Source organism: Saccopteryx leptura, chromosome 5 (genome assembly GCF_036850995.1).
Source record: "Saccopteryx leptura isolate mSacLep1 chromosome 5, mSacLep1_pri_phased_curated, whole genome shotgun sequence".
Classification (NCBI taxonomy): domain Eukaryota; kingdom Metazoa; phylum Chordata; class Mammalia; order Chiroptera; family Emballonuridae; genus Saccopteryx; species Saccopteryx leptura.
In genome coordinates, this window is record NC_089507.1 from 700,602 (window position 1) to 719,531 (window position 18,930).

Consider the following 18,930-nt stretch of genomic DNA (forward strand, 5'->3'; position numbering starts at 1 on the left):
CAGAGCAGATCCAACGTGCACTTGCCTCCTGAGGCCCTTTTTTTTCTTTTTAACCCCAAACAAGTTGTCCAGCAAATCCTTGATGTCATGAACAGTCTCGGGGACAAGGTGGGGGTGGTTGTGGGTGCTGAGGGGGCGTCCCCACATTACCACTGGGGACAGCCCCATGCGGCCGACTCCGAGGGGACTGCTGTGTACACTGCCTGTTGGGGGGACACAGCCTCATGACCTCCCTGCTCCTCCCGGGGTGCTGGCCCGCTGGGAGTCATGTGCGTGACTTGGGACAAATGACTTGGCCTCTGCGAGACTCAGTTTCCCTATCACACTGGGTATTGTAAGAGCCGTAGTCAGCGGCTAACATCTGATCTCTCTCTGCAGCCGGGCACCAGCCTGGACCCTGCAGGCAAATCGAATGGTCCGGCACATCCAGGGGTGGCCCTGGGCAGGAGTCACTCTGCTGGTCTCTCCGGGGAGGCTCCGTCTACCTGGCCCAGCGTGAACACCCCCGGTGGCTACTTACTGGCTTGAACACCTGGCCGGTCACAGCGCACAGGATTTTGGGAAGCCGAGACACACGAGGGTCCAGGTCCTGGACACTGTTTCCCTTCGGACACCGCCGGTGGAGGGCTAAGGTGACCAGTGGTGTCCACGCACCTATCTCCTTCCCAAAACAAACAGAAGGTGCTGCTGCGCTCTCTGTCGACACAGAAGGGGAGCTGTTCCTTGGGGCCCCCCATCCCGGGAATGCCGGGCAGCCCAGGTTGGCAGGGGCCCAGGCGGCATGCTGAGGAGGCACAGGCGTGAGGGTTTCGCCAGGATATGGCACTTGAACGACCCCTAATCCCACTCTCGCCGGTGTCCTGCCCGAAGGCGCTGCTGGGTCTCCTATCTGCCGAGGGACGCGAGGTTATAAACCAGAGGCGTGTTTACAGGGACTCCACAGTAACAGGGACACACTGAGGCCAGTGTGTCCCTGCGACGATTTTCATCTTCCACGCTAACTTAAACACGAGAAAAAGGCTTTCCAGCCCCGACACCCGCCACCCGGCTTCGCAGATGGAGTGCGTTCGTGATAATTCACAGACTTCTCGGTTTCATTTTTCCCACCGCCGGGGAATCACAATTCGCTATTAAAATGTGCGGCGACCGCCCCTCCGCCGACCTCTGCTCGTTCAGACACCTCGAGGGTGACGCCGGGCGCAGGCCGGTGCGGACGGGGCCTCGCCGCTGCCCCTGCTGGACGTGCTGAGCGCTGCAGCTGCCGGCTGGCGGGAGGAGCTACACCCACACCTTCCCCCACCTCCCGCCAGGTGAGAAAACAGGCCCCTGTAGGCAACTGGAGTCTGGCCCTCTGGGCAGTCACGCTGGTCCTTTTAGGGGACCCTCTCCTGCGGCCTGGGGTGCACTGCCCCAGGTCAGGGAGCACACAATCCAGGAAGGCCCAGGGGGGACGCAGGTGCAGCAGGGGGAGCCTGTGTGAGGTCAGAGGGGTCCCCGTGGTCTTCAGACGCCCTCCATCAGGACCCTCCCTGTGGAAGCACAAGGCCGGGGACAGGCCCCCAACAGAACCTGAGGCCGGGACGGGGGGCTCTCTGCCTACACCCCTGTAAAACCCAGCCTCGGGCGTAGGTGGGCTGGACACAGAGGCTCCGTGCCGGCGCGGCAGACAGCCCTACGCGGCAGAGGTGGGAAGGAGGGAGGACCAGAGCTGTGACCCTGGGGGGCTCGCCGGGAGCAGTGGGGGGCAGTGTCCACGATGGTGAGTTTCAGGGAGAACATGACCCCGTGGGAGACATGGTGACTCGGGGGGGTTGGCCCGTGGGGCATCGAGGGGTCTGGAGGCCCAAGGCCACGTCCCCCCAGGAAGCCCGCCCGCCTGCCCGGCGGTGACGCCTGAGCCGGCCACCTCCGCCCTAAGCCCCACCAACCTGGGAGCGGTCCCTCTGTCCCTGGGACCATCCTGTCTGCCTCCTCCAGTACTGGGGACGTCACAGGCAGATGCCCAGACTCTCTCCAGGGAAACGGAGCTGAATGAGTAAATGAACAAGTGAGCGAATGCCTGAGGCCCGCCGCCAGGGTATGGCCCTTGAACGACCCCTAATCCCACTGTCCTTGGTGTCCTGCCCCGGCCACTCCGGGCAGCCCTCCGGTCGGTGGCTCACCTCGGGCAGGAGGGCAAGGTCTGTGAGTCATGTCTGACTCCACTCACGGGGGGTCAGGGCACATGGTGCTATTTTGGTGCAAACTGTCACCCAGCCAGGCCTGAGGTCCCAGCCCTCGTGGCTCCTCCCACCCCGCTGGATTCAATGCTCCTGGGGCATCTGGGAGGCAGTGGCCCGACCCCCACACCCCCTCCCGGCTCTAAACCAGCTGGAGCCCTCGGTGCAGATGCCGGTTCCGAGACTGTGGTGAGCCAGGGAGGGTCTAGGGCAGTGCCCATGAGCGGAGGAGCCAGGGAGGGACTAGGGCAGTGCCCATGAGCGGAGGAGCCAGGGAGGGACTAGGGCAGTGCCCATGAGCGGAGGAGCCAGGGAGGGACTAGGGCAGTGCCCATGAGCGGAGGAGCCAGGTGGGGTGAGGCGGGCCGGGGCGGGCCGGGGGACCTCTTTGTTCCCTCTTCCTCGTCACCACTAGCCATTCCTCGGGATAGAGACACGAGAGCCCGTTACAGAGCGCCATTAAACTGTCGTCTGTGCAGCTGCGCGTGAAGAGGCAGAAGATCACGGTCAGGGCCCGGCCAAGCGTGCGCCTGGGCGCCACCGTGACCAGCCCCAGGGAGAGGCCCCAGGAGAGCCCCCCCCAGCCTCCCCAGAAGGAGGCTCCCCAGGCCCAGAGGCTCCAAACCCGCCTGGAGGTGGCAAGAACAATGGGAGGAGAGCCCAGGCCTGGAGGCAGCTGGGGATCTGCTCTCTCAGGCCCCAAACGGCCCTGCCGTCCACAGCCACCAGGGAGGCCCCAGGGCTGGGAGCCGCTTGGGTGGGGAGCAGCAGTATAGTGCCGCCCCCGCCCCTGCACCGGTGGGAAACTGAGGCTGGGTAAAGGGGAGCCAGAGGGGAGGCCCCCAGATGAACAAACGTATACTCGGGGTCACCACCTTCCCTCGTGGGGTCTGGGACCCCAAGGGGCATGGCTGGAGTGAGCTTCTGGACGCTGCAGGCCCCTGGGCCCCTCTGCCAGGCCCCACTCAGCTCCCAGGCACTAAGTCCCCAGGTAGGTGAAGACGCAGGTGTGGAACTGTAGCCATGGGGCCTCAGAGGAAGGACGATATGGTGAGGAGGTGGTGCCTGTCTGAGCGAAGCATGTGGGAGCATGTGGGAGCATGTGCTCACGGATGTGCACATACATAGACAGTACATGTGTGTAGCTACCAAGCTGAGCTGGGCTGCCAGGCGGCCAGCCTTGGAGGGTCTCCCAAACAGAGATCCCTGACACTCACCAAACAGACACCCTTAGACAGAGTCCCCCACATTCACCCAGACAATGTCCCCAGAGGGTCCCCAGCTCACTCAACAGACCCCCCCTGACAGAAGGTCCCCCAGACTCACCTAGCAGTTGCCATGGTGCCCACTTGTGGCTGGTGGCTGAGGGGCCCAGGTCCAGGGCAGGACAGCAGGCACGGAAGGCACCTACCTGAGCACAGGCTCACGGCACACCTGCCCTGGGGTGCCCTGCCCTGCGGCCAGGCTGAGGGACAATGGCCACCCTCCAAGCAAGCTGGTCCTCAGAGCCCTGGGTGGGGACGGGCTTCTTCTCGCCTCTCTGAGAGGCTGCAGGGGAAGGGAAGCCAAGCTCCAGGGCCCCCCCTAGAGGGACCAGGCCCGCTTGGCCAGGCCAGTGCAGAGGGACCAGGCCCGCTTGGCCAGGCCAGTGCAAGGGGGCTCGGGCGGGGTCAGTGCAAGCCCACAGAGCCCAGGAGGGTTCCGAGGGAGAGCAGACAGCCAGCCAGGCACACTTCCTGCAGCTAGCTGCCCGGCCAGTGCTCCGAGCTGCCCTCCTGGACGGCTGTGGTCAGTCAGCTGCCCCTCACTGGCTTAGTCTGGCGGCCACAGGGAATGACACCCCACTCCGACAGTCGGCAGGGGAGGGTTGTTCTGGCCCAGCCGCCGGCTCCCAGCCTCCGAGGTGCGTGATCTGTTAAACGGGCGTGAAAGGCGGACGATCAGAAGGTATGTTCTACAGAATATTGATATCTCACTGCTCCCGCCCGCCCGGGGGGCACATACCGCTGCGCCCGCTCAGAAATACAATATTCTCGGGGTCTTTTTCATAAAGGTCTTTATGGGTTTGGAAATTTAAACACCGTGGCGCCTGAGTTGAATTGGAAGCAAAAGTCTCTAAGCTTGTACATCTTAGAGGGGAAAAAAAAAATTCAATTAAGTGGGATTTTAGCTGTTTCAATAAAATTGGACTCTCCCTTTTCAAGATAAGAGCTCCCGGTGCAGAGCCACCTTTATGAGCCACAAGTCCCCACTTCTCCAACGGCGTAATCCTCGCTCGGGACACAATACCCACAACAGGAAATCAATGTACGGTCGAATCAATTTGAAAATATAAAATAAACTAATATATGAGTGGAAATTGACTTCCTATGGATTAAAAGGAGCACAAATAGCAGGAAATGCCAGCTTGTTAGCAGGAGGGAGTGGTGACGGGGGCAGGGGGCGCGGGAGAAGGCCGGCAGCCCCGGTGGCTGGTGCAGGAGGGAGGTCCGGGCAGGAGGGTGTGCCCGGCGTGGGGGGGGGGCGCGCTGCGGCACCCTCGGGGTCAGGGGCAAGTGCATACACTGCTGTCGGCAGCATGGCCTTGCAGAGGTGAGGACCAGCCCAGGACCTTTCTTCTCTGCATCTCCCACCTCCCACCCCACCCCTGCCTCTAACCCAGGCGGGACCCTGGACTTCAGGGTAGGGTGGCTGCTGAGGACAGGAGAGTAGGACCAGCTGGGAGCCTGCAGGTCGAGGACCGGCAGTGTAGACAGGACGAGGACTGGCAGTGTGGACGGGACGAGGACCGGCAGTGTGGACGGGACGAGGACCGGCAGTGTGGACGGGACGAGGACACGGCAGTGTGGACGGGACGAGGACACGGCAGTGTGGACGGGACGGGGACACGGCAGTGTGGACGGGACGAGGGCCGGCAGTGTGGACGGGACGAGGGCCGGCAGTGTGGACGGACGAGGACACGGCAGTGTGGACGGACGAGGACACGGCAGTGTGGACGGGACGAGGACACGGAGGTGTGGACGGGACGGGGACACGGCAGTGTGGACGGGACGAGGGCCGGCAGTGTGGACGGGACGAGGGCCGGCAGTGTGGACGGACGAGGACACGGCAGTGTGGACGGACGAGGACACGGCAGTGTGGACGGGACGAGGGCCGGCAGTGTGGACGGGACGGGGACACGGCAGTGTGGACGGGATGAGGACCGGCAGTGTGGACGGGACGAGAGCCGGCAGTGTGGACGGGACGAGGGCCGGCAGTGTGGACGGACGAGGACACGGCAGTGTGGACGGGACGAGGACCAGCAGTGTGGACGGGACAGGGACACGGCAGTGTGGACGGGACGAGGACCGGACGAGGACCGGCAGTGTGGACGGGACGAGGACACGGCGGTGTGGACGGGACGAGGACACGGCGGCGTGGACGGGACGAGGACACGGCGGTGTAGACAGGACGAGGACACGGCAGTGTGGACGGGACGAGGGCCGGCAGTGTGGACGGGACGAGGACACGGCAGTGTGGACGGGACGAGGACCGGCAGTGTGGACGGGACGAGGACACGGCAGTGTGGACGGGACGGGGACACGGCAGTGTGGACGGGACGGGGACACGGCGGTGTAGACAGGACGAGGACACGGCAGTGTGGACGGGACGAGGGCCGGCAGTGTGGACGGGACGAGGACACGGCAGTGTGGACGGGACGAGGACCGGCAGTGTGGACGGGACGAGGACACGGCAGTGTGGACGGGACGAGGACACGGCGGTGTAGACAGGACGAGGACACGGCAGTGAGGACGGGACGAGGACCAGCAGCGTGGACGGGACGAGGACCAGCAGCGTGGACGGGACGAGGACACGGCAGCGTGGACGGGACGAGGACACGGCGGCGTGGACGGGACGAGGACACGGCGGCGTGGACGGGACGAGGACCGGCAGTGTGGACGGGACGAGGACACGGCGGTGTAGACAGGACGAGGACACGGCAGTGAGGATGGGACGAGGACCAGCAGCGTGGACGGGACGAGGACCAGCAGCGTGGACGGGACGAGGACCAGCAGTGTGGACAGGACGAGGGACGGCAGTGTGGACGGGACGAGGACACGGCGGTGTGGACGGGACGAGGACACGGCGGTGTGGACGGGACGAGGACACGGCGGTGTGGACGGGACGAGGACACGGCAGTGTGGACGGGACGAGGGCCGGCGGTGTAGACAGGACGAGGACCGGCGGTGTAGACAGGACGAGGACACGGCAGTGTGGACGGGACGAGGGCCGGCGGTGTGGACGGGACGAGGACCGGCGGTGTAGACAGGACGAGGACCGGCAGTGTAGACAGGACGAGGACACGGCAGTGTGGACGGGACGAGGGCCGGCAGTGTGGACGGGACGAGGACACAGCAGTGTGGACGGGACGAGGGCCGGCAGTGTGGACGGGACGAGGACACGGCAGTGTGGACGGGACGAGGACACGGCAGTGTGGACGGGACGAGGACACGGCAGTGTGGACGGGACGAGGACACGGCAGTGTGGACGGGACGAGGACCGGCAGTGTGGACGGGACGGGGACACGGCAGTGTGGACGGGACGAGGACCGGCAGTGTGGACGGGACGAGGACACGGCAGTGTGGACGGGACGAGGACACGGCGGTGTGGACGGGACGAGGACACGGCGGTGTGGACGGGACGAGGACACGGCAGTGTGGACGGGACGAGGGATGGCAGTGTGGACGGGACGAGGGCCGGCGGTGTGGACAGGACGAGGGATGGCAGTGTGGACGGGACGAGGACCAGCAGTGTGGACGGGACGAGGACACGGCAGTGTGGACGGGACGAGGACACGGCGGCGTGGACGGGACGGGGACACGGCGGCGTGGACGGGACGGGGACACGGCGGCGTGGACGGGACGAGGACCGGCAGCGTGGACGGGACGAGGGACACGGCGGTGTGGACGGGACGGGGACACGGCAGTGTGGACGGGACGGGGACACGGCAGTGTGGACGGGACGAGGACACGGAGGTGTGGACGGGACGAGGACCAGCAGTGTAGACAGGACGAGGACACGGAGGTGTGGACGGGACGAGGACACGGCGGTGTGGACGGGACGAGGACACGGAGGTGTGGACGGGACGAGGACCGGCAGTGTGGACAGGACGAGGACACGGAGGTGTGGACGGGACGAGGACACGGCGGTGTGGACGGGACGAGGACACGGAGGTGTGGACGGGACGAGGACCGGCAGTGTGGACAGGACGAGGACACGGAGGTGTGGACGGGACGAGGACCAGCAGTGTAGACAGGACGAGGACACGGAGGTGTGGACGGGACGAGGACACGGCGGTGTGGACGGGACGAGGACACGGCGGTGTGGACGGGACGAGGACACGGCGGCGTGGACGGGACGAGGACACGGCGGCGTGGACGGGACGAGGACCGGCAGCGTGGACGGGACGAGGACACGGCGGCGTGGACGGGACGAGGACACGGCGGCGTGGACGGGACGGGGACACGGCGGCGTGGACGGGACGGGGACACGGCGGCGTGGACGGGACGGGGACACGGCGGCGTGGACGGGACGGGGACACGGCGGTGTGGACGGGACGAGGACCAGCAGTGTGGACGGGACGAGGACACGGCAGTGAGGAGACGCCCCCAGGCCTGGGTTAGTGTGGGGCTGACCTTCTGCTCTTGCTGTTGGGGGACAGGGGCAAGGGTGGGGGGACAGTGTTCTCCCACAGCACCGACCCCCTCAGAGCCCTGGGACCTCCCCTCGCTCTGGACAGGCCTACCCTTCAGTGGTCAGGTCTGCCCCAGCCCAGACCCGAACCCAGGTCACCCGGCTCCCTGACCCAGACACCTTGCAAGCATTTGGACTCAGGGTGTTGTCGACCACATGGTCACTTGCTCACTGTTTCTGTCCTCTCCCCGATGAACCCCACACTGCCCCTGCCACCAGCCAGCCACGTGGCCACGCTCCATCTCACCCATCTGACCAGGGTCCCCTCCTCCCAGGGCCCCTCTAGCCTGTCTGAGCACCAAAGCCAGCACGTCCCCGTTTGGTTTGCTTCTGTTTCTAAATAAAACACAAGTGACAACCCTGGGTCCCGTGGCTTCTGTCCCTGTGGACAGAGTCAGGAAAGGCCCAGCTAATGGGGCTGCACCTCAGCGCCCACCCCCCAAACTGCCCACCAGCTAACCGTGTGCTGGCCCGCCCCCTCCCTGAGCTCACCCCCTTCTAATCCAGCCCAGTCAGCCACCCAGCTACACCCACTCATCAACCCCCCCGCCTGCCCACCCACTCGCCCACAGTCTAGCTAGTCATTCCCTGCCCACTGGATGCCAAGCCCACCAGACCACCAGCTCTCCACCTGTCCACCCACCCATCATTCATCCGTTCATCCAACCAATGGGCCATCAGGACACCCAGCTATCCACTCCCTAGACCAGCCTCCTCCCCGCCTACCCACCTGCCAAACCCACACCCAGTAACCCTTCCAGCCCCGCAACGTCACGGACTCACTTCCCGGAAGTCAATCATCCCACCCACTTTCTCCTCCTGGTCACCCATTGGCCGAGCAATAACAAGTTCAGCCAATGGTATGATCCCATGCCGCCCCACCCTCGCTATGCAGCAGTGTGGGGGTCCAGGTACCTGTTAGCACACCCACCCCCCTTTATACACTTAGAAAAGCCTCTTCCTCCCCTTCCTCCCTGCCCTCCCCTCCCCCTCTCCTGGCCCTGCAGACTCGGTCCACCTGGCCTGGTCTTGCTCTGTGCCCCCACAGCAGGGGGCTTATCTCCGCCCACTCCCCTCCTGAGACCACCCAGCGGAGCCAGGCCCAGGGTGCACTGGGTGGGGGGCTCTCTGGTGGCTGCACAACCCAACCCCACCCCACGGGCTCAGCGGAGCAAACCAGTGCAGATGCGCGGATGGGCTTGCTGTGCTGTTCACTGTCAGGCCGGAACGAGGGAGAAAGCTCAATTTGTAAACACTTGGTCAATATGAATTAACACCATCAGGATGGATTTGAGACTAAATTGGACAATCGCGTTGGCGGCACCCAAGGCCAGGCAACAATAGGTAAATTAGGTTGTCATTAAATTATCACAAGGAAAAAAATGCATAATCGGCAGCAGGGCCGGTAGAAAGATTAGGGTTATTTACAAAAACCGTGCTGTTTGCAAATCTGTGCAAAATTATTTGCTCCTGACGGAGTTTTATAGTGCTATCTGCACATTATCTCCGCCCCGAGATTCCTGGCCCTGCATATTAACTAATGTCTGCTCTTTAATTGGAAATAGAACAGGCCAAATTGTAAATCGCTTTTCTGTCATCTGTCTTGTGTCCATGCTGGTCCCTGGGAATGGAGGACCTGGAGGGAGCCCTCAGCTCGCTGGGCAGCAGCACCTCCCAGGGGGGGGCCCAGACCTGCCCTCCACACCCGGTCACTTCTGGTCCTTCCCCAGGGCCAGGCCAGGAGCTGGGGAGAAGACCATGTTAACACATCCACAAAGTGGTGCAAATCGGCAGTAGGTGTTTGGGACCCACAACATTGCAGACCCAGGGATGTGCTTTACAAAGGACATGTGCCCTGGGTTCTTCTTCTCCCATCGAAGTCAGGAGGGCTTTGTGAGGGGAACAGGTGCTCACTGGGGAATAGAGGGGCCGACAGCCCCAGCTCTCGGCCTCCCTCACCGGGGCGGATGGGCATGAGGGCTGGCTCTGTGCCAGCTGGGCACTGGTCTGGGGGGTGGACAGAGGGGCTGGAGGTGCTTTCCCAGGCGTCCAGAGGACTTGGAGATGCCCAGGTGCCCACTTCCCACAGCCAGGCATCAGAATGACCACAGGGTTGGAGGGCGGGGGACAGGCTGTGACAGCCAGAGGGGCCCAGGAGCTGGCTGGGGCTGAGACTGCCAGTGGGCGGCCTTTCTGCACAAGCACACTCGCCCCCGACAGGAACGCCAGTCACCGGGCACAGGTCTGCTCACACAGGCTTGTTTGGTTGGAGCACCTCTCCAGCCTGAGACGGGACAGCGGAGATGACCAACGCTCCAGCTAGCGATTTTCAACCCGGGGTGCCACAGACTTCTTAAAACATGCAATACTCAACTACTTAGTCCTGTCTTCCTTTCCCTTAGATTGTCAAATAAAAAATGACAACAGCCCTGGCCGGTTAGCTCAGCGGTAGAGCGTCGGCCTAGCGTGCGGAGGACCCGGGTTCGATTCCCGGTCAGGGCACACAGGAGAAGCGCCCATTTGCTTCTCCACCCCTCCGCCGTGCTTTCCTCTCTGTCTCTCTCTTCCCCTCCCGCAGCCAAGGCTCCATTGGAGCAAAGATGGCCCGGGCGCTGGGGATGGCTCCTTGGCCTCTGCCCCAGGTGCTAGAGTGGCTCTGGTCACGACATGGCGACGCCCTGGAGGGGCAGAGCATCGCCCCCTGGTGGGCGTGCCGGGTGGATCCCGGTCGGGCGCATGCGGGAATCTGTCTGACTGTCTCTCCCTGTTTCCAGCTTCAGAAAGATGAAAAAAAAAAAAAAAAAAACAACATGCAATACTCAACTACTTAGTCCTGTCTTCCTTTCCCTTAGATTGTCAAATAAAAAATGACAACAGTAGCCATCTGGTGTGAATGTCCTGTCTTGAACCATAAATATATGTCATATAATAAGCTTGCATCTTATTGGTCACATCAAGGAAGTTTGTGGTTCTTGGTACCAAAAATTGGTTGATTGGTTGATTCTTGGTACCAAAAATCTTGGGTTTTTTTCTTAAGTGAGACATAGGGAGGCAGAGAGACAGATTCCCACATGCTCCCCGACTGGGATCCACCCGGCATGCCCACCAGGGGGCGATGCTCTGACCATCTGGCAATTGAGCCATTCCAGTGCCGGAGACAAACCCACGGAGCCATTCTCAACACCCGGGGCCAACTTGCTCCAACAGAGCCATGGCTGTGGGAGAGGAAGAGAGAAAGAAAGAGAAGGGAGAGGGGGAGGGGTGGAGAACCAGATGGATGCTCCTCTTGTGTGCCCTGTCTGAGAATCAAACCTGGGACTTCCACACACCAGGCCGACGCTCTACTGCTAAGCCAACTGGCCAGGGCCCTAAAATTCTTTATATACAAGCCTAGGTACATGATTTTTAAAAAAAAATCACTCTGGAGCCAAAAAGGGTAGATAATTACTATCACTACTTTTTTTTTTTTTTGTAAATCAATCAAAATGATATTTTTTTTTTGTCAAATCGGCAAAAATATAAATATAGTTTTCGGTGTGCCAGAGGATTTTAGTAATTAGTTTATGTGTGCCATGAGATAAGACAGGTGACAGTCCCTGATCTGGCTGATGCCAGTGGGGGTGCAGGAGCTTTCTCTCACCGACAGTGCTGTTTTCCTTCACTGGTTTACTCGTCTGATCTCAGAGGTCTTTCTCTGAGCAAAAAGATAAAAATAAAAATAAAGCATGTAGAGAGGCTTAACATACAGAGCCCGAGGTACAGCCAGAGAGTCGGGGGTCCGCAGTGCGTCTGAACTTGATCTTTTTGCTTGTAGCCCCAGGGCAGAGGAGCTGAGGAAGTGACCCAGAGAGAGGTGTGGGTTTTAGAGCCACAGCTCGAGCCGAGTGCATGGTCTCATCAGCACTTTTGTGGAGGAAGGGACACAGATCAAGGAGGGCTGGGGTCCTGAGACAGGATGGGACGGGGGGTGGACCTAGATGGACATGGAAACTTCAATCCCCCACACACAGGCCCCAGGAGCCCTCTCTGTGCTTCTGTCCCCGGGCCGTCCTCATGTCTGTCCACCCTCCTGACCTTTGCACCTGACCTACCACTAACATCGGAGCTGGCACACCCAGAGGGAAACGGTCCTGGCTTCTCTGAGCGCAGCTAGAACACCAGGGGAAGCAGGCATACCGGCGAGGGGAGAGGTGTGGATGTAGGTCCTAAGCCAGGGGTCCCCAAACTTTTTACACAGGGGGCCAGTTCACTGTCCCTCAGACCATTGGAGAGCCAGACTATAAAAAAAACTATGAACAAACCCCTATGCACACTGCACATATCTTATTTTAAAGTAAAAAAACAAAACGGGAACAAATACAATATTTAAAATAAAGAACAAGTAAATTTAAATCAACAAACTGACGAGTATTTCAATGGGAACTATGGGCCTGCTTTTGGCTAATGAGATGATCAATGTGCTCCTCTCACTGACCACCAATGAAAGAGGTGCCCCTTCCGGAAGTGGGGCGGGGCCGGATAAATGGCCTCAGGGGGCCACATGAGGCCCACGGGCCGTAGTTTGGGGACCCCTGTCCTAAGCGGTCCCATGAAGGGCAAAGGACACTGGGCCAGGAGGGCACATCTGCCCGGGAGTCTGGATCGCAGTTTCCCTCCCAAGCCGCTGGGAGTGGTGCTGAGAGTTGGCACGGACCCCTCCCTGGCACTGAGTAGAGGGGACATCCTGCGTGCTACATCCTAGGGTGGACGAGACAAGCAGCCGACAAGAGCAAGCGATTGCGTCCCCGCACCCCACGCGCAGCACAGGACCAGAGGCGTGTCCTTGTCCGCGTCACCCTCCTCTTCCCCACGCTGTCCTCGTTTCTGAGTGTCTGGTGATGGATTTAGGTCACAGACTGTCCAGCTGGTGTCCCGACTGAAGAGGAACTTGCCTGCAGAGGTGGGCGTCTGCCGTCTGCGGAGGGCAGGGTCAGTGGGAAGCCATGGCCACTTGAGCAGTGTCAGGCTTTGTCACGGGAAGTTAGCGTGGGGGACAGTGCTGCCATTTGCCAGCTTGCTGTCATCTCCAAACCATGCCTGCGGCTCGGCCTGTGTTCCCAGGCTCCTGGGCCACTGGCCTCTGCTTGAGTTCCACCACGGAGAGGCCCGAGTGCAGCCTGCAGGGCTGGACAGCACCTCTGGTGGCTACCAGGGGACAGAGCGTCCCCCTTGGCGGGACTCCTGCCAGGCAGGCCAGGGGCAGCTGCACGGTCCCTCCAGACCAAGATGCAGTAGCTTCCTGCTGTCTGACGTCCACGCTGCGGCCCCTGTGTGACCACTGCTCTGGGCCACTCTGCCTCTTTGAACAGACTGATTCTGCTTTCCTTGAATTCTCCATTTTCAACATCAGGGTCAGCGTCCTGTTCTCCCAGCCGGGGCTCGGCCTCCCGCCTCTGCGTCCCCCTCCTCCCGGCGGGCCCGTTGAGCTCTCAGGGCGCTCCTGACCTGAACCACGGCCGGCCGACCTCTCGCTGGGTGGCCACAGGCGCTGTCCCTGCCCTGCCTGTGAACCGAGGGGAGGAGGTGCCCCGCCCGGCCACAGAGCCTCCCTGAGCATCCCGTAGGCGCCAGGAGAAGCAAACCAGGCAGAAGTCCCCTCCCATAGGGTCACATGCTAGGGGGAGGGGGGCATAACACAGACACTTGTGCCACGTCCGGCCAAGGCGTGCCCTGAGGAAAGGCGGGCGAGGGGCTGCTGCTGACCATGGAAGAGGGGAGTGGGCACGTGGTTCCAGGCAGAGGGGAGAGCAGCAGCAAAGCCCTGAGCCAGCGCCCGGGGCTGGCACGGCCAGAGGGGCGTGAGCACAGACATGGCGCTCGGAGGGCTGGGCTCCCCACGGTGTGCTCCCCACGGTGTGCTCCCCGGAACACTGGCCGCCTCCCTGAGGGACGGCCGAGGGGGCGTGGAGGGGTCCAGGCCGGTTTGAGGGGGGCGTAGAGGGGTCCAGGCCGGTTTGAGGGGGCGTGGAGGGGTCCGGGCCGGTTTGAGGGGGGCGCGGAGGGGTCCAGGTCGGTTTGAGGGGGGCGCGGAGGGGTCCGGGCTGGTTTGAGGGGGGCGTGGAGGGATCCGGGCTGGTTTGAGGGGGGCGTGGAGGGATCCGGGCTGGTTTGAGGGGGACGTGGAGGGGTCCGGGCTGGTTTGAGGGGGGCGCGGAGGGGTCCGGGCTGGTTTGAGGGGGCGCGGAGGGGTCCAGGCCGGTTTGAGGGGGCGTGGAGGGATCCTGGCAGGTTTGAGGGGGGGCGGAGGGGTCCAGGCTGGTTTTGCCAGGTTGCACGCCCAGAATGAGGGCCCGGAGCCCGGGAATGGCCCCTGAACTAACCAGCGGGTGGGATGGGGAGGCGGGAAGAGGCTCAGGGACAGAGCTGGGCTCTGTAAACCTAGCAGGGGACAGGCGAAGGGACAGGAGGAACGGCCACAGGTGGTATATTCCTGCCCGTGTCCACTGTGTGTCCATGGTGTGTGTTTGCAGGTGCATCTGCGTGTGAGTTCTGTGTGCTTCCATGTCCATCGCTCCGGGTGTGTGTCCATACACGTGCCGACCTGTGCACCCCCCGTGTGTCCGTGTGAGCCTGCCTGTGGGATTCTGCGTATCTGTGTAACACGCTGGTGTTGCCCACCATGTGTGTCCACGTGTACGTCTGCGTGTCCACATAGGTCCGTGTATTTGTTTCCATCTGGGTGCTTTGGGTCCGAGGACAGAAGGGTGGAGGCTGGGCCCAGAGCCCCAAGGTCCACCCAGACTGAGCCGGGCAGAACTCTGTGAGTCTGGACCAGAGGGCAGGTCAAGTCAGGTCAGAGCCACCTGGTCTAAGGAACAGTGCTGGGTAAACCTGACAAGAAGACCCACAGGGAGGCTCCCAGCCTGCAAGCTTCTCCCACAGCAACCCCGGCTCCCAGCCCGGCCCGGGGGCCCAGGTCCCTATGGTGGCCACTCCTGCAGCCATGGGGCTGCACGTGTCCCGGTGCAGGGGTGGGCTCTGGGCTCTGGGCGGGCAGGGCTGGGGGCTGAGCTGCTCCAAGTGCCGGACGGGCCTCCCCTCCTGAGGAGAGAAGCCGGGCGGCCTCCGGTGTCGACTTGGTGCGACCACCTCATTGATCGCCTGGCTGGGTTAATTAATTAATTAGGGGCGGTGCAGAGGATGTGGGCTGGCGGAGAGGGACCCGGCCGCCGCCGGGAGCTTTATTAGTACATAAAATGAGTGTTTAAAACCCACACGGCCAGAGTACGCTGCTGGGGCTTTTCATTAAACAAACCTATAAAATTACTTGCCTCATTATGTATTTTCGCGACTTCCTCCGCCTTCCCCCTCCCGCCCCACCTGCCGTCCGGCGACCACTCTAAGTGCCTATTTGAAATCAATTTCTCTAATAATGGACTTAATGAGCTCATCAATTAGGGCTGCCATAACCGAATGTAGCCGTGCTCTTGCTTATCAGTTAAACTCTGGAACTAATTTCCATGCTTCATCTATCACGGGGGGCCCTAGGACGTTTGGCTGCTGCTCCGGCCCGATAGGGAGACCCCAGCCCTTCCCACCGGCCGAGAGGGGCGGCCCCGAGAGGACAATGAGGACAGAGCTGCCCGCCCGGCCGGGAGCAGCCTCGGTGCGAGGCTGGGCCGCCGTAATTAGCGGTAATGGATGACACGCACTCCCGAGATAAGACGATCGTTCCACATGGAGAATCCCATTATGCCTCTCTGCCCGGGCCCTCACCCTCTAAATAACGCCCAATAGGCCGGCCCCACAGCACAGCGGCCTCGCACCTCCCCAAACCCCCGGTGCCACGGGCGGGCGTGGGGCTCCTGCAGCTCGGGGCGGGGCTGGGGTTTGGCCCTCAGAGAGCACCCAGGTGCAGGGGGCAGTTGGGAAGACCCCGGTGTCTGTCGGTGATCAGGGAAGCAACCGAGAACAGAAGTTTCCGGAAGCTGGACCAAGGGGTGTCGGGGAGTGTCGGAGGCAGAGCTGTTGCTGGACACAGCGAGGTATGCTTTAGGGTCCAACAACCTATGACCAGTGACCTGGAGGGGACACTGCGGTGGGTTGAAGACCAGGGGGGACAGCGGGGACAGGGACAGCCGCCGCAGAGAGGCCTCGAGTGGGCGGCTGGGTGAAGTGGCCGCCTTCAGCAAGAGCTGGATATAGAGGGCACCCCATGCTTGGTGCCCAGTAGGGACTCCATACAAACAGACGGACAGATGGGCATAGAGGTGGGCCGATGGACAGATGGATGGATGGCCGGCAGTCTGTCTGCCCCCGCTAGGAGGTTCACATAAAAAGCCACACCCCGGGCAGGGAGGGGTGGCCATGCTGGGCACCCCGTACCCTCGGACGCCTCTTGTTGTTGCATGTCTCCCCCTGACCCCACACCCCCTCCAGGCTGACCATGTCTCCCCCTGACCCCACACCCCCTCCAGGCTGACCATGTCTCCCCCTGACCCCACACCCCCTCCAGGCTGACCATGTCTCCCCCTGACCCCACACCCCCTCCAGGCTGACCAGTGGCCACCTGAGAGGCACGAGGGGGACCAGGATTCCAGACCCAGAACAGTACAAGTGTGTCCCCAGCAAGACACCCTGGGGGAGGCGAGGAAACAGGCCCTTCGTCTCGGGGCGAGGCACAGAGTGTGGGCCACCATCTCCGGCCATGGAACATCAGGCCAGCTTTCCTGGGACCCACACCCTCACTGTCCCTGTCCCCCAACCATGGACCATAGTCTTCTCCTCCAGGGGGGTCCCCCAGATGGCCAGCCAGTTCTCCCTGCAGCCCTGAGCTACCACTCACTCTGCCTCCAGCCCTGCACCCCAGCCACAGGCTGAGCCAGGCCTCCCTCTGTTCCTTCTGCCAGGAAAAGCCTGGAAAAGTCCAGGGAGCCCCTGGGCCTAGTGTGGGCAGCACTAGGGCGCCCCTACTCTGTCCAGGTACAGACCCAGGCCACACCCAGGGGAGTGTGGGTACCGTGTGCAGTGGGAAGGAGGGGCACAGGGAGACGAGCAGGTGTGAGGACTGGGCGGCAGGCGAGGGGCATCCTGAGCCCCCATGGGTGCAGCAGACCCTTCCAGCAGGGAGGGCTGTGCATGTGTCCCAGAGATCTGTCATAATCAGCCCAGCTCTTCTCCTGAGCAAAAAGCCATTAATGTGTTTTATCAGCAGCTTGGAGGAATCTCCGACCGGCACACCCTGCCTGGCCAGCTGCCTCCCCCAGGCTGTCCTCCGGGGTACCCCAACCCTCACCCCCTTCCGGAGGGCAGGTGCAACCATGACCTATGGCCTGGCCCTTCCCACCTCCCCTGCCCTGGGCACACTGGACACCAGAACGTGGGGTGAACTGAGCTGGGGTCCCAGGAGACAGCCCCAGACATTGCTGAGCTGCCCCGCGAAGGACAATCCTCAAGGCCCTCAGCCATGTGGAGTCCCTCCCACAGATCACGGGACACCCGTAGGGGTACCCGCTCTGTGCCAGGTCCCATCCCAGGCACTGGTGGCTGCGTGGACCCTGGGTGGGCGGAGAAGTCCAAACGCATCACTTCGGGGAGGTAACAAGGACTGCAGTGGACAAGAGGCAGAGACAGGGCCCAGAGCACTCTAGGTACTCCCTGTGTGCCTGACTTGGGGGGCGGGTGGAACCAGGGGGAGCCCTGAGCAGAGGATGGGCATCATCCAGGACACAGGTGCTGTGACCTCCAGCAGTGACAGTGGGGGCTGAGCACAGTGGAGCCCATAGGTGGGTGGGGACAAGACCAGAGACCCTGGGCTGGGTGAGGCACTTGGAGGTGAAGGGGGGGGGTGGGGACAAGACCTGAGACCCTGGGCTGGGTGAGGCACTTGGAGGTGAAGGGGGTGGGTGGGGACAAGACCTGAGACCCTGGGCTGGGTGAGGCACTTGGAGGTGAAGGGGGTGGGTGGGGACAAGACCTGAGACCCTGGGCTGGGTGAGGCACTTGGAGGTGAAGGGGGTGGGTGGGGACAAGACCAGAGACCCTGGGCTGGGTGAGGCACTTGGAGGTGAAGGGGGTGGGTGGGGACAAGACCAGAGACCCTGGGCTGGGTGAGGCACTTGGAGGTGAAGGGGGTGGGTGGGGACAAGACCAGAGACCCTGGGCTGGGTGAGGCACTTGGAGGTGAAGGGGGTAGGGGGAGGAGAAGAAGGAGGGAGGGGAGAGCAGGGTCTTTGCAGGAGGGAGAGGTCAGCTGGGCCAGATGACCCCAAACTGACCTTGTGAAGGAATGTAATGTGGGGCCAGGTTCCGTGGGATTTAGTGACGTGGAAACGCATGGCAACCAGATAAGCTCAGGAAGGATCCGGGGAGTGGAATTTCAAAGATGGAGAAGGACCAGCCCATCTGTGCCGATGGACGCTGGGGCAGGGAGGGGAAGCCTGGGGGGGCAGCGGCTGGGCTGGACCCGGAGGGCCTGCAGGGGCAGCCAGGACAGCTGTTCAGCTCCCTAGCAAGCCAGCCTGCCTGCAGGCAAGAACCCTCCCCACCCCAGCTCAACACCCTCCTGCAGTCACTGTCCCTCCCCAGTTACCCGGGCCAATGTCAGGAGTCCCCCCAGGGACCATGGCGCCCTCCCCGGGTCCTGCCTGGGGCCCTTCTTGGCTGCTCTCAGAGGACAGCACCTGGGGCCTCAGTCCTTCATGGCGACTTCCTCCCTCTGGTACCAACTGCCACAGGCAAGTTTGCCCCCTAAGCACCAAATGAGTAAGCCAGGGAGCAATGAATGAGCAAGGGGAAGAAGAGACCTGTCCCTACCTGGCGGGTCACACCCACTCCCTTCTCAGGAAGTGCTGCTCCAGCCTCCCCAGGCCAGACCAGGGTCAGCCAGCCAGGACCAAGGGGTGTCACCACCACCCAAACCCTGAGGCCGCTCTGTCTCCATTTGTAAGCTCAGGTGCCGTGCTCCCAATAGTGCAGCCCATCCACCCAAGAGAGTGTG